The sequence below is a fragment of the Lissotriton helveticus genome, chromosome 3_2 (genome assembly GCF_964261635.1).
Source record: "Lissotriton helveticus chromosome 3_2, aLisHel1.1, whole genome shotgun sequence".
Classification (NCBI taxonomy): Eukaryota; Metazoa; Chordata; class Amphibia; order Caudata; family Salamandridae; genus Lissotriton; species Lissotriton helveticus.
Genome location: NC_136062.1, coordinates 418,454,014 through 418,469,621, shown reverse-complemented (window position 1 = coordinate 418,469,621; position 15,608 = coordinate 418,454,014).

Sequence of the window (15,608 nt, the reverse complement as noted above, 5' to 3'; positions counted from 1 at the left end):
TTCAAATTAAAGAAGTGCAGGTACTCAGGACAGTACCTGCCCATTTAAAGCCCTTGTAAAGCAATTGTAGTGGAGGAAGAGCGAGAAACAGGGAGATGATGGATGGGGGGATAGAAAGAGATTGCAAGAGCAGATAAGGAGCGGGCTGGTTTGAGTATTTTTGCCAGTGCTGCTTATCGTTCCACCGTCATTTTTAGGTCGAGCCTACAGCATTTGCGCTGCAGGATGATCTATTGTATGTACTAAGTGTGCCACACACCTGCAAACTAGATACAGAATGGTTGAAGGTTTTGGCCACAGCTGCTGCATTGGGGAGGCGCTGACACCGTGCTATAAAGCGCCGCCTTGCCCCACGCAATGCGGGACGCCTGTAACGCTGTTTTGCTGCCCTGGGCTGCTGACGGGCAGTCTTTTGTTTTTCGAGGGAAACAAAGTGTCTACATTGTAAATAAACCAAATATACATAGCTTCATTTTGTTAAATAACTAAAAAAGCTAAGATATCTGTGTCTGTTGTAGGAAAAATGGCCAATTTTAAATGCCGCAAAATTGCGGCTAAATTTCCATATTAGTGCTGCTAAATTTCCATTGTTGTGCCGCTAAATTTGCTAATCCATGCCGCTATATCCTGGGGGGGGTCTGGTAAAGGGCCTACTCGTACTGGGAGATTTATAGACCTGTGGTAGGAATACAACAATGTGTCACACAGCAGCTGACTAAGCATTGCGTGCCTCCTGCCACACACCTCTACAAACAGCTTACACACTACACAGCATAATGAGATTACAAAGAATGCATAACAACATTTTTCACATCTTGAAACCCCTTAAGCCTCCGTAAACACAAGAGCAGGGCCTTGAGTTTTTGAGGCGTATTTACAGATCCTGGTTCGTCCCTGTTGCGTGCTCAGCTCTACGCGGGCAGAGGAATCTCACAGCTGGGTGGGCACATGTGAGCCACATATAAATGGTTCAGCTCCTTAAGCTTGGCAGAAAATGCATATTGTGGTTGAGTTTTTTTTTATACATTCATATTGTGGTTAGTTAAGAACGATTCAGGCTTAAAAAGAAATAGAAGTATAGCAAATGGGAAGATGTAGAAAAGCTTCCTGAAAAAATGCATTTTTTGTCCACGGAGCTCCGTCAGCGCCAAGAAGTTTCAGCGTGTCTTACGTTGCGCTTTAAAAGTATTGCCCATAGATCATAGACTACTGTTGTATATCCGCAACAGGAAAATTAATCTGTGATAGATAACGTTATTCTCAGTTGGCTTGTGTTTCTGGCTCGGGCATAAACGGGTATTGGCCCAATAAGCAATAAAAACCCTGTGCAAATTTCTTAGTGACAGAGCAGTTTTTCCAAGGAATATCTACTGAAATGTATTTGTGGTAAAATGCCATATTCTGGGTTTGACACTCAGAATGTTGGGAAGGTGGCAGTTTTACATCATTTCCTGCATGCCACCCTGTTGAATTCATAATGAGAAGTTCATACGACACCAGAGAAAAACATGCACCAGGTGGTATGTACCACAACCGGAGGAATAGGTGTTGAGGGGTTCACTGGATAGTATTGGGGGTTAAGCAGTAGAGGACCAGCAGCCATGCACAAGCCTTCCCATAAAGGATGTCAAGTGCAGAGGGGAAATCAGGACAGGCCCCGAGCAATCAGTGGAGCCCAATAGAAACAAGCGTGACCCTCAAATGAACCCACAGGCCCGAGATACTTGAGTCGCGAGACGACCTCAAACAGCAGGTCACGATGCACAATGATGCGGTGTGGCTGAAGATTCTGGTCACTGGAGGTTCTCCAGATTGGGGCTACTTGGACCCAAAAGATCTTCTTGGAAGGAAGCCAGCAAGCCTTTGCAACTGCAAATTGACACGGTGCATAGGTGCACGGTTGCAACCCCCATGAAGGATACTGGCCTAAAACTTAGTGAGAGAGCAGGACAGGTCTTAGGAGCTGTGGAAAACCATTACCTGTGTTGCAGACACTACGGAGTCTGGAGGAGCTCAGATCAGTAGACCGGAAGACTTAGTTGTGGTTCCTGCATACGCAGGGGAGTGACTCCTTCACTCTAAGGGAGATTCCTTCAAGTGTCTTTGATGATTCACAGGCCTTGAAAGGTACGTATATGATGCACAAGCACAGGCATTGCAGCAGACTGGAAGGAAGATGAAGTCAGGTGCAAACATAGTCCAGAGAAGTCCAGGGTACCCAGACGGTAGAAGAAGAAGTGGTGTCTGATTTGTATCTTATCCCACGATGAATTGAGGGACCTAAACCCAGGTGAGCCCATAAGTACCCAAGGGAAAGGGTTGAGAAGATACAGGAGACCCTCCCAGGGGAGGGTCTGGGAAGGTTACTCCATGTCCTATGTCCAGTTTTGCACCAGAGTGGCTCCCAGGACTAGTTTGGACTGGACTGTGCACGGGACACCAAATGTGCTCCACATGCAGACTTAGTGGCGCTGGCAGGCGTACTCTCCCTGTTCCAGTACATTAAATCCTGTCTTGGAGGTGGTCACACCACCCAGTGATAGGATGCCTATTGTTCCACCTTCCTCTGCTCGAGCTTGGCTCAGCAGCAGGAGGGCAGAAATGTGTCTCTGGTAGGTAGTAACCACTTTCTGCCTTCCTGGTCTAGCAGGATGGCACCAGGAAATCTGAGAGTCTAACAGAGGGCTCTTCTCATGCCTGGAATCTTTCCTCCCACACTGTTTATGGTGTGGAAGGTATGATTCCAACATGTTTGATACCAAACATGATGGGATTTGTTGCAGCCAGTTTCGAGATGGCCCCTCCATATAGTGTATGGCTGTTTCACTGACAACCCGGGAGAATGGACTCTGTAGGCTGTAGGGGTGTCCTGCTCATGCAGGGGCACCCTCTCACTTAGAACCAGACACCCTGCTTTCAGATTGCAAAGGCCTGCTATAGGAATGGAATGGAATGGAAAGGCATTTCTAAAGCACATGGCTACTCTGGAGCATCCCAGCGCTAGACCTTAGTACACTTACAACCTATAGGGGTGACCTATTGGTTTTAAGTGCACTAATCCAAGATATAGGTAACCTATATCTTTAGTAAGTGGTGCTAGCACCAGCTTACACTGGCTGCAATGGCAGGCCTGGAGTTCCATTTTGAATGGTATCCCATCGGTGGCACATCGGAGAAGTGTGGCTCACTGGTTAGAGGAGGCAGACCTGGAAGCAGAGGTCAGCCCGGGACCAGGGTTCAATTCCCGGCTCAGCGGGGTCTTGAGTCCTAAAATGTCCATGGACTCGACAATTCTCGCTCCGGTGCCTCCTCGATTCACGGGTTCACACTCTGTGACTCTGGGCAATAGCTTGCTTAATCTCCACAACGGCCCCTCGCGGCGGGATGCCTGGCTTTCACCTTGTGGATACCCTGCTGGGGTTATCTCACAGGGGAATACCAGGACGGGTTCCCTAAGCAAGCGCTTAGAAACCGCTTGGTGATTTGCGCTATATAAATTCCTGTACATTTACATTTACATTTACAATGCATGCTTCAGCCCATGGGAGACCTCTGTTGTACCTATGCCCTGGGTACCTTAGTACCATATATTAGTTACTGATAAGGGTACCTCAGTATCCAATCTGGTATTTACCTAAGTCCTGAACCCAACAAATTAGGGAGAAAGCAGATAGACTGGTGTCCTGATTAGCAGGATCACAGTCAGACTTGTCAAAAACATCTTAGCACCAGACAAAAAGTGGCGATAACCATTGGACCGGATCCTACATTCCTACACTCGCCCATTGAAAATACAAGCTGTAAGTGGAAAATTCATGAACTTTTGTACCCCTTGTGGGAGATTCTGTGTAAGATTACTTCAGTAACACTAGTACCCTATCCTGTACACTGACAAAAGAGTCCAAGTTGAGAATAGCTGGTATCTCCTGAACTGTGTTCAGTGCCTAAACTGCAAATTAAGTATTTTGTAAACCATATTTTTAACTTAGGCGCATTGAACAGGGGAGAAAGTGTAGGGGACATAAGGATGCTTTATGTTTGAGTACTTGTGGTGGCTTTTCAAAGATAACCGAGCACACCATAGCATTTCCCCAGCCTGACCCCTCTTCCATCCTTTCGAGTGGACCTTGAATGCTTACCTTTACCACCCTTGGAGAGGATCCAGTAGGAATACAGCTGCACCTGAATACCTATAACACTGATAGTAAACAACAGTATCTACCTCAGATGCTGTCCAGTAAGTGTTGACTATGTCAAAACCCACAGAAAATGTCATATATGATGGTAAATAATACTATAGTATTATTGGCCAACACATTAAAAGGTCGGCTCCAGCATTATGGACACAAACCAAAGGTACGTGCCAATAGCACGGTAACAGGACATGCTATCTTAAATGAAAAGCAAAACTCTCTGGAGACACATGGGGTTAAAAACGTGTGATACACAGCAGCAGTTATCGCTGTGAAGAGAGCCCATAAGTATGTGACCATGTACAGCAAGAGCTATGAAAGAAGGTGGGGAAGAGGTGTGGCGCCGCAGCTAGGGCGACTGACTCTGGAATCTGGGGATCATGGTTCGATCCCCGGCACCGGCGGCAGATTAGCCCAGCACCATGTGACTCTGGGCAATAGCTTACTTAATCTTCCCGACGGCCCCCAGCGCCTAGAGACCCTAACGGGTGATTGTGCGCTCTACAAATGTGGATTATTATTATTATTGAAGGGAATGCTCCGCAGTTCTTGCCTCCCCCTCACGTCTGCCTAATTGCTTCAATATCTTTCACAAAGCAGAGCATAAAAGAGTGGTTGTGGACGCTTTTGTCTCTCTCCTGCCAGATCTCTGGCTATACCTACATCTATAACCCAGAGGCAGTGCAAAGCATGGGAGCATGGAGGAAAAAACACCCACTCTTTTGCATAACCTATAGTTCCTCTGTATTTCACTTCCATAAACAGCACTACATCCGGAGGAGAGGAAAGCCAGGCTGCCACTGCATTATATGCATTGTCTTCAATGGAGAGCTCAACATTCCACTCTGCCTATACTGATTATATATCGATTAGGCAACTTTTGTCAATGCTGTTGGGTGTGCAAAGCCTTCCACATTGGTATGCAAGTCATCTCACTTTATTTAACTACATTGTGCCAGTTAGAGCTGCACTGGCAACCTATTGTGAGATGACATGAAATGACATAGCTTTATAAAGCGCACATCTACCACAAGGCATCAAGGCGCTAAAAGAAGGGGCGCTATAAAGGAAAAGACAAATAGAAAAATTCTCATATCAGATAAGGAGCACTGCTACCTATCAGTAAAAGGGAGAAAAAACAGGTCTTCAATGCTACCCGAAAGCTGTTGCAAGTCCCTGATAGAATGTGGGAGGGAGTTCCACAATTTTGCAACAGGCGCAGAAAAGGCTTTAATTCCCCACCTGATCTTCCTTAATTTAGGAACGACTACAAAATTGTAACTGGCTGACCAAAGCTGTCTAGAGAGGATATATCTCTGGAACATCATTGTCAGTCCTCTAGGACTGGTATTGTGCACTGCCTTATATATAATGCATGAAGCCTTAAAGCTAATGCGTTTGTTCACTGGTAGCCGCTGCAATTTGGAGGTCCCCCGAGACTGATTGATGTTTAGGAATTTCAAGTATCAGTCTCGCAGCAGCATTCTATATTAGCCGTAGCTTAGCTATTGGCGATTTATTGCTCTCTAAATAAAGTGCATTGCAATAGTCTAGCCTAGAAGAATTCAAGGTAAGAACTACCTGCTTGCGTGCTTTCTGAGGGATATAAGGAAACACCCTTCTCACCGTCCTAATACCCCAAAAACAAGTGGGTATAGCATGATTGAACTGTAGGCCAAATGATAACTTGGTATCCACTAGTATTTTCAAATTGTTGGTGGAGTCTGCCGGAATGGGCAATACCCCTAATATGACTGGCCACCAGTAATTATCCCAGTTGGAGGGTTGGTTGATAAAATTCAAGAGCTCAGTCTTGTCCCCATTCAGTCTAAGATAGATACTGCCCATCCATGTAGCTACTGCCCGCATACATTTCTTAAAATTAGCAACAATGGCCTCCATCTCCTTAGTGTTGGACACAATTATTTGTGTGTCATCAGCATAGAATAGGGCCCCCAGTCCAAAGGACTGTATCAGTTTAGCCTGTGGGGAGACAGAGATTAAAAATAGTCAGGCTCAGTGAGGAGCCCTGTGCATCCCACATGGCAGAATGATGGGGTCAGAACTAAATAGTTTCATATCATCCGTCTGTGACCTAACGTTCAGAAAGGATGGTAAGAGATCTAATGCTGACCCAGAAAGCCCCAAATTCAGCAGCCAATCAGGCACCAGGGCAGGAGAAATGGTATTGAAAGCTGTGGATAAATCCAAGAGGATGCCACAGCATGCCCTGAATCAACCACAGAACAGATGCTATGAAGAGCTGAAACCAAAGATGTTTCTGTACCATGGTTGGTTCTGAAACTAAATTGAGAGGGGTCAAGCAATTCATGCTCCTCAAAATGTGCCAAAATGTGCCACAATTGTACGTTGAGGTGCTAGAACTAGTCAGCTAAATTTACCACCAGCACCAGGGAAAGCACAGTTATGCAGCATATTCTTGTGAATAAGGCACATCCCTGTGTTTTGAAAATGTCAGAGTGCAATGCTGCCAAATTTGACGCAGCTCCGCTCTCCAACATTTTTTCATATATATGTCCCAAGTTTCTAAAAAATGTCAAAGTTGTGTCGGTGTTTTAGAGAAAGAAGGTAAGCACATGCCAGTTAGCAGTAGACCTATGCAGGAGGCTGATGAACTGATCAGATGGGATCACTGACTAAATATCGAGGGAAAAAATATAGACTACCCAAAATATCGATGCCAAAATATCGACAGACAAAATATCGAATTCTTATCTACAAACAGGTAAGTACCAAAATATTGAATCCAAAATATTGTTTAAAAATATATACTTTGTAAAAATATCGAATTTCTTAAAAATAATGGTAAATTAATAAAATATTAAAAATAAATAGCTAAAATATACTTAAAAATACTTAAATTACCTTAAAATTATTAAATAATTAATTTAACTTATAAAAAAAACATACAATCATATATGTTAAAACATATATATATATATTAACGTAATATTAATAAAAAATACACAATATTATTATCGTAGGGGAGTGTAAAAATTCCCACTCCTGGTAGTGCAACAGTAGGGAAAGCGTTGGATAGCGTAGGGGTAACAATTACTATTCCCACTCCAGAGAGTGCAACAGTAGGGAAAGCGTTGGATAGCGTAGGGGTAAAAATTACTATTCCCACTCCAGAGAGTGCAACAGTAGGGAAAGCGTTGGATAGCGTAGGGGTAAAAATTACTATTCCCACTCCAGAGAGTGCAACAGTAGGGAAAGCGTTGGATAGCGTAGGGGTAAAAATTACTATTCCCACTCCATGAGAGTGCAACAGTAGGGAAAGCGTTGGATAGCCTAGGGGTAAAAATTACTATTCCCACTCCAGAGAGTGTAACAGTAGGGAAAGCGTTGGATAGCCTAGGGGTAAAAATTACTATTCCCACTCCAGTGAGTGCAACAGTAGGGATAGCGTTGTATAGCGTAGGGGTAAAAATTAATATTCCCACTCCAGAGAGTGCAACAGTAGGGAAGGCGTTGGCTAGTGTAGAGGTAACAATTACTATTCCCACTCCAGAGAGTGCAACAGTAGGGAAAGCGTTGGATGGCGTAGGGGTAAAAATAACTATTCTCACTCCAGAGAGTGCAACAGTAGGGAAAACTTTGGATAGCGTAAGGGGTAGAAATTACTATTCCCACTCCAGAGAGTGCAACAGTAGGTAAGGCGTTGGATAGCGTAGGGGTAAAAATTACTATTCACACTCTAGAGAGTGCAACAGTATGGAAAGCGTTGGATAGCGTAGGGGTCAGGCCCAGACTGGCCTTTGCAGGCACTGGGCAATCCCCCGGTCGGCTGCGAGGGTGGGGGCCGGTTTTGTTAAGGGTCGTTTTTTGCAGCAAAGAGCGCGGTCGTACCCCCCAACCCCCCCGGGGGGAGGGGGGGTCGGCCGAGCACTTTGCCAGGGCCGGTTTCGGTTCCCAGTCCGGCCCTGGTAGGGGTAAAAAATACTATTCCCACTCCAGAGAGTGCAACAGTAGGGAAAGCGTTGGATAGCGTAGGGGTAAAAATAACTATTCCCACTCCATTGAGTGCAACAGTAGGGAAGGCGTTGGATAGCATAGGGGTAAATTTTACTATTCCCACTCTAGTGAGAATAAATTAATATAATTCACATAATTATCAATTAATCAATTAATAAAAAATAATTACCAATGAAGAATTAATTAATAACCAATTAAAAATTAATTAACAATGTATTCAAAATAAATACCAATAAATTAATTAACATATTTAATTAATTATAATTAAATTACTTCCCACCCTATACCCCTATAAATCCACAACCCGCTACAGAAAATAAATTAATATTATTCACATAATTATCAATTAATAAAAAGTAATTATCAATTAAGAATTAATTAATTACCATTTAAAAATTAATTAATAATTTTTTCATAATAAATTCCAATACATTAATTAACATATTTAATTAATTATAACTAAATTATTTCCCACCCTATTCCCCTATAAACCCACAACCCGCTACAGAATTAAATTAAGCAAAAATTAAATAACATAAAATTAATTACTTAAAATAAATTACAAAAAAAATACACTTTTCACACATATACTAACGTACAAAACACTTTAAAAAATCGATATTATTAAAAATTCGATCATTTTAATAACCTATATTATGCACTTCGATATTTTGACTTTCTATTTTTTTTAAATCGATATTGCATTACTTACATTAAAGACGAAATTTTTGATGTCTAGATTTTGTCCATTCGATATTTTATCCATTCTATATTTTGGAGTCGATATTTGTGTTACTCGATATTTTGGACTCGATATTTTGACCATATACCGATCAGATGATAAAGATGTCTCCATTTATTTATTTTTATTATTTTTTGACTATAAAAATGTCTAATTTGTACTGTACTGTACTGTACTGTGCCCTATAGAAATACTACATCCAGATATGCATAGATACATTGCTGAGTGGTTGCCAACCCTTGATCAATTTAAACATATGAATATAGTGTTGGAAGTGGGTTAATAGTCATGGTAAATATGCCTCTACCAGTGCTATAAAACCACTAATACGGTATAGAACTAAGTATAGGTCTCTTTAAATTACTCCCATGCTCAATACTTGGAAGCTTGGCTGCGAGCAGGCAGGCGTAGTTTAGGAAACAAGTATGTAAACCATTTAAAACACAAATACAGTAAATAGTTAAGACACAACCCACAATAAAAATCCCACGCCAATTTATAGAAATGATAAATATATTTTTTCTTTAAAATGACATCAAGACAACAAAAATCCAATGTAGGGAACAAAGATATGATTTTTTTTTAAATAACACTTTCTAGCACTTGGAAACCTATAGAGCAACTCTGGGACATCTGATCGCACTGGACCAGGATAAAGTCAAGCTTTCAGGCCGACCATGATGGAGCCCTACGCGGACACACTGAGCGGGAGGCCCTGGTCCAAATTTTACCTTCGGACTTAGAAACCTTTCTAGAGCTTTTTCCACCAGGATCCCTGGATTCTGTTCACCAATCCTGATATGATGTTGAATTGCCAGCTTGACTTTCAGGGAGCTCACGGTCAAACTCTGGAAGTCAGTGACCCCTGGAGCTCTTAAGTGGATCAAACCTAGAATCCAGGATGGGTAGCAGTCGAAGGTGACCGGCTTGGTACATCCAGAGGACTGTAGTTTCAGATAATGCAGCAGGCGCAGTCAGTCAGAATGCAGGGCCTTATGGTGCACATCAAGGATCCAGCATGGCAATCCTTCGTCTTCTATTAGTTTCAAGCTGCAGCTCTGAGAGGCTCTGCACCTCTCACATATTGATTCAGTGCTCTCTGGGTTCCAGCAGGAGAGCACTCCTGTCCAATGAGGTGCAGGGCAACATCCCAGAGCATGACCACTATCTTCAAAGTGTGGCATAATCTCTTCCTCCAAAATTCAATATGGCTGAAATCTCAGCAGAGCATTACTAAACCAACTCTCAGTATGGCTCATTTCCATAGCTCATATGCAGATTCCTTACTTAAGCCTCCCATCTGACTGGGTCAGAGAGGATGGGTAGTAGATGGACCTGGAATTCCCTGACTGTCCTAGTCCTCCTTTGAAGGTCCATGCTTTATGATCCTCCCCGCTCTGCATGCCTATGTAGCAGAGCTCTCTCCAGCAGATAGCCTCTCCCTGGGGGTGAGCCACTAATCACTTCAGCAGGGCAGCCAGGCTAATCCTGTTAACTTTGAGTAATCAGGGAAGACTGCAGGAAGGCAATACAGATGAGAAAGTCTTGTAACAACTTCATTGCAACCGCTGCATAGCGGAGTTTACCGCCGCCTGACCCCAGTATCAATTTGTTTTCTTCACCTAATATGGCTATATTCCAAGCGTACCCTTATTATACTCTAGTGCTGATATAGTAGACGGTGGTGTCACAAAGTCAGAACCTTAACAATCAGTTGGAAGGTGACGACGAGCAGCATCTTAGACTGTTCTGGAAACGCCGGCTGCACGCGTCCCTGCTCCTTTTTGCTTCTGAGGCAGCATGTTGGAGCCGGCCAGAGGCTGCACTACTGTTCCCCAAAACCAGCCCGACAGCAACCCCTAATTCATTTAGCCGTGTAAGTTCTCCATATCTCAACCCGAAGGCTCAGCTAGAAGCTCTGGCCATAACATCAGTGTGGCTCGTGGGCTGTAGGACATGCTGCAGACCAACCTGGGCCTGGAAGACACCATGAACTAGTGAGTGATGGCTGCAAAAGACTTTGGGGGAGGGCAGGGCCCAGGACGCCAATTTTCTGAGGGGCATATGGAGCTGTGTATATTAAGGTTATGCCAACAGCAGCTCACTTCTCATCATTCTGCTGCCTCATTTAATTCCCTGCCATCAGCAAGGGTGCCAAATTCCTTTCCACCAATGCTCAGGGTGCTATTTTAGCAAGGGCCGGCTCTGGGAGGGGAACTTTGTGCGGTGGGTGGTAATTGTGCATATATTTATAAATTCGACCCAATGTGGACACCTTTCCCCATGAAAGAAAGTCTATTTTCATGAAAGCACTGATGCAGCAGGTAATGGTTTTCTTAGCTGTTTGAGGGTACCTCTACTTTGTATGTATTGTAGGTCTCTCCTGCCTTCCGGTGGTTCTGGAGAGTTGTTACCTCAAGTGCATGAATTGCTAATAAAACCTCTTCCTCCCTAATTAAGATTTCAAGAATTGTTAATTTGCCATGGCAACCTTGTTTTGCTAACCTGTGGAATAACTCCATTCTGCAGGAGTGTGGCTTTGTTTTGCATGGCGTTGTACAGGCTGTATGCAGTTTTTGTAAAGTCTATGTTGACACCTATCAGGTCCCAGTTCCAAAAAATAAGTTGTGACTGCAAATCGGTGCATGGATAGACCTAGGCTCCCCATGGACGTCAATCGCTGATTGTATTGGATCTTAAAATCTTCTGCTTGCTAATTTACATATATGATCACACAAAATGTCCATTTACTTTCGATATCAAACACATAGGGATCCAAATATATCACGTATAATATCATAGGGCCATATGCATGTACACATTTTCCTATAGACACAGAATGGGCAAAACCCTTTGATGCATCTGGCCCATATTGTAGAAATATTCAATAGAGCACCAGATGCGTAGGACGGGAGTGTGGTGGGTGTGGGCCCCCCCGGGTGTCATCTCTGAGGGGGGTGACAAAATAGCAAAAATGTGTGTTTTAAACAAATATTTCTACCATTTTGTCAAGCTGGGGTTTACAAATGTCATTACTGAGGGGGGTGACAAAAAAGGCAAAAAATAAATTTTTCCATTTTGTCCAGCAGGGGGTGATAAGAATTTTTCCATCCTGGGTACCACCTGACCTTGCTACGCTACGGAGCACACCTGAAGGCAAACAAATAACAATAGGTCAGCATAGTTCCGAAATTAAACGATCATTAACTTCACGTCAATAGCTCACGCGGTAAGCTAGCAGGTTTTAACTGGTCGCTGGGGCGTGTGCACATTCCTGTGCCACACACTTTCTCTAGAAATTTCACAGAGCTTATTCGAACATTGGAGGGGCACTTAAGAGGTTAAAAAGGGCGACAAAGGGGAATAGTTTTTGAGAGGGAGCACTTTTGTCAATCTCAATCTCATGAATGGTGAGACTTCACTGCTATAATAAGCTGCTTACTGATCCCAGTGCTTTAGGTGTCCCACACCCAGCCACCACAAGCCCAAAAACGCAACCTTCTGCAGCAGGGAATATGAAGGCTTGGTAGCTGTATGTATTGTTTAATCCCACAGTCACCCACGTCTAGGAGCAGCACTGAATGAGAATAACGAACAACACACAAACAGTTCCCTGTGGCCTGATGTCCAGTTCATCTTTGCTATGACACCAGCATTACAGAATGATGACAGGTGAGGACAAACTGTGTACCAATAGCTATCAAGCCAAGTCGCCACTCATTGTCATCAAAAAGGGCAATGTTTCATATTCTTGCACTACATTCCTGCCAATGCTTTAAATTCCCCCTGCTTAATTTGCATGGTTGCAGCCTCAATGTTTTGCTTGCTGGCCGGGCTTTGTCTCTCGGGGGTTAAACTTCTCCCTCTTTATCCGGGAACTTCATAAAGAGGATGCAGATGCACTGATCCCCCCATTACCAAGTGCCGCACCACGTGGGATTTGGGATAGTAGCCTTGGCCTGAATTATTTGAGCTCCTGGAAGAAGCCAAGGGGCATATGTACAAGTCCCTATCGCCATCAAAACGTCACTTTCAGTGCCTTGCCTTGTTTACAAGGCAACGTTAAACCACTTTACGTGGCCTAATGCTGCCTTGTAAATAAGGCACACTTTCACGCTATGCTTAGCGTGAAAGGGGTGGGAATTCCATGGAGTACAACTCTGCAATTTCCGCCCACCCCATTAGCAAATCAAGGAATGTGCGAAAAATGTACACCTTCCAGATAGAGTCAAAAGAGAAATATCTGTATTTCTCCTTGTTATTCCTCATTCTATGTGTGCTGCACTCTGCAGCACACTTAGAAACAGGGAAACGTCTCTAAGGATTGTTTTTGTGCAGGGAGATGTCCCTTCATGCTCAAAAACATTCTGGCCTTCAAGGGTGTCTGCGTTGGCGCGTGTAATGATGTATAAATGACATCTGTTGGACCCGGCCTCATGGCGTGGTCCTACCCCTCCCGCATGGCGGGCCCAGGACGACATCGGCCCTCCACCCAGCATCGGGCAGCCCTTTTGCCCGACACTGCACGCCCCAACATTGTTGGTCCGCTCACCATCCCGGACCCCCACTACCGGCCTGGCTCCATCATGGGCCCCTCACGACCTAAGCACGAGGCCGCGCCCGACTCCATCTTGGGCCCACCACGTCCCGACCACATGGCCTCGGCCCCAGCCCAGGTCCAGCGAAGCCCGGACATTGAGGCACCAAGATCCACCCAGGTGGTCGAGTGGCCACTCGACAGATCCCGGAGGAAAGGGAGTTTGGATGGCCCTCCAGCCGTCCCCGGACGCCTGGTTTCGATCGCCCTCCGGCCTCCCTGGGCGCTGGCTTCACCCCCCTGCTGGGGGTCTGGACACCATCCTCCCGGCCCCTCTGACCCCCAGACGCGAGGGTCCGGACATCAAAGGACTCCAGTCCTATATCTGGGCCAGCCCCGGAGTAGGACGCCAGTTGTATCCTGGACTGGAAGCCCTGCTGACGCTGTCACGGCCGACACCAGAAGAACTCATTGCCTGTAACCTGAAGAGACCCTGAGAGCCTGCTGGCGCTGCCACGGCCCACCTTTGCTGTACCATCCTAGGAGCCTGCTGGTGCTGCCGCGGCTGAACCACCTGAGAGCCTGCTGGCGCTGCCGCGGCTGAACCATCTTGAGAGCCTGCTGGCGCTGCCGCGGCTGAACCATCTTGAGAGCCTGCTGGCGCTGCCGCGGCTGAACTATCTTGAGAGCCTGCTGGCGCTGCCGCGGCTGAACCATCTTAAGAGCCTGCTGGCGCTGCCGCGGCCTCCTCTCCGTTAAGACCACCTGTCGAGTCCTGCTGGCGCTGCCGCGGCTCGACCTCTCGGAACCCCCGGCTTTAGGATTGAGAGCTGTGCGCAGGGTATCCCTTCCTGTATCCATACCGAGACTGTCCCGCTACCCTGTCCCTTTTACGAGACTCTACAGATCCCTCGATCTGCCTGTATATACCGCTGAGACCCAGCAACCTTTATTCTTGATAAAGCCTAAGAACTTAACCTCTTGTGTGGTGTCCGTTTGTAGTGTTGTGGTTACCCTGCTGCCCGATCCTAGGAGAGGACCCTCACCCAGCAGGCCTTTCGATAACGCTCGGCTATTTCTCGACAGAGGGGTGGACCTAGGGCTGGTCAGTCAGACACCTTCTGCCTCCCCCCGGGATCGCCTTTCTAACATTGGTGGCAAGCGACGGGATCCGAGCCGACGCAGATCATACAGAGGGTGATTCACTCACTACAGAGAAAAACACACTACGACCATGACTACGCAAGAGACAAGACCGACTATGGAATTCCAGAAAGAAAAAATGGAAGATTACAGTCACAAAGAATTAAAACAATTCTGCAAAGATCTGGGCATCGCTACCACTGGGCTAAGCACCAAGGAAGACTTTAAATCAGCCCTACAAGCATGGGTGGACGCCGATGAGACACCACCCCGGAATGAAGACAACCCGGGCCCGAGCGGACGCTCGGGGACCGACACAACCCCAGCGGGGGAGAGACCCGCCAATCCAGGCACGAGCCACCACGAAGACGCCTGAGAGCGAGAGAGGAACCGGCTCCACGAGTTGGAGCTCTCCCGACTCCGGTTGGATGGAGAACTACAGCTGGAGGAAAGGAAAATCGCACTCGAGCAACTACGGCTAGAAGGAGACCTGGAAGAGAAGAGAAGACAAACAGACCTCGATGAAAAGAGACTCATGCTCGAGCATGAGCGCGGCCTAAAAGAACTAGAACTCAAGGCCAAAACGAATGATGCCAACGCCTCCGGGGGCAAGACCTCGCCCCCGCCCTTGGACCCAAAGGTGCACATACCCAAGGATGTCGTCAAGGAATATTACAAGAACGACGACATCCAACAGTGGTTCAAAGCCTACGAGGTCGCCATGACCGCCCATCGAGTACCCCTCAAGGACTGGGGCGCCGGCCTGTGGGGGAAGTTCGTCAATGAGGGGAGAGACGCCCTGCTAGAGCTCCCTGACGCCGAGATGACCTCGTACGAGCACATGAAAACCGCTCTCCTCACTCGCTATGGACTCACCCCCAAGATGTACCGGCAGCGATTCCGAGACTGTAAAAAAATCCCCGGTACCACTTGGGTGGAATACGTGAACTTTTACAGCAGAGCCTTCGAGGGGTGGATCAAAGGCAGCAAGGTC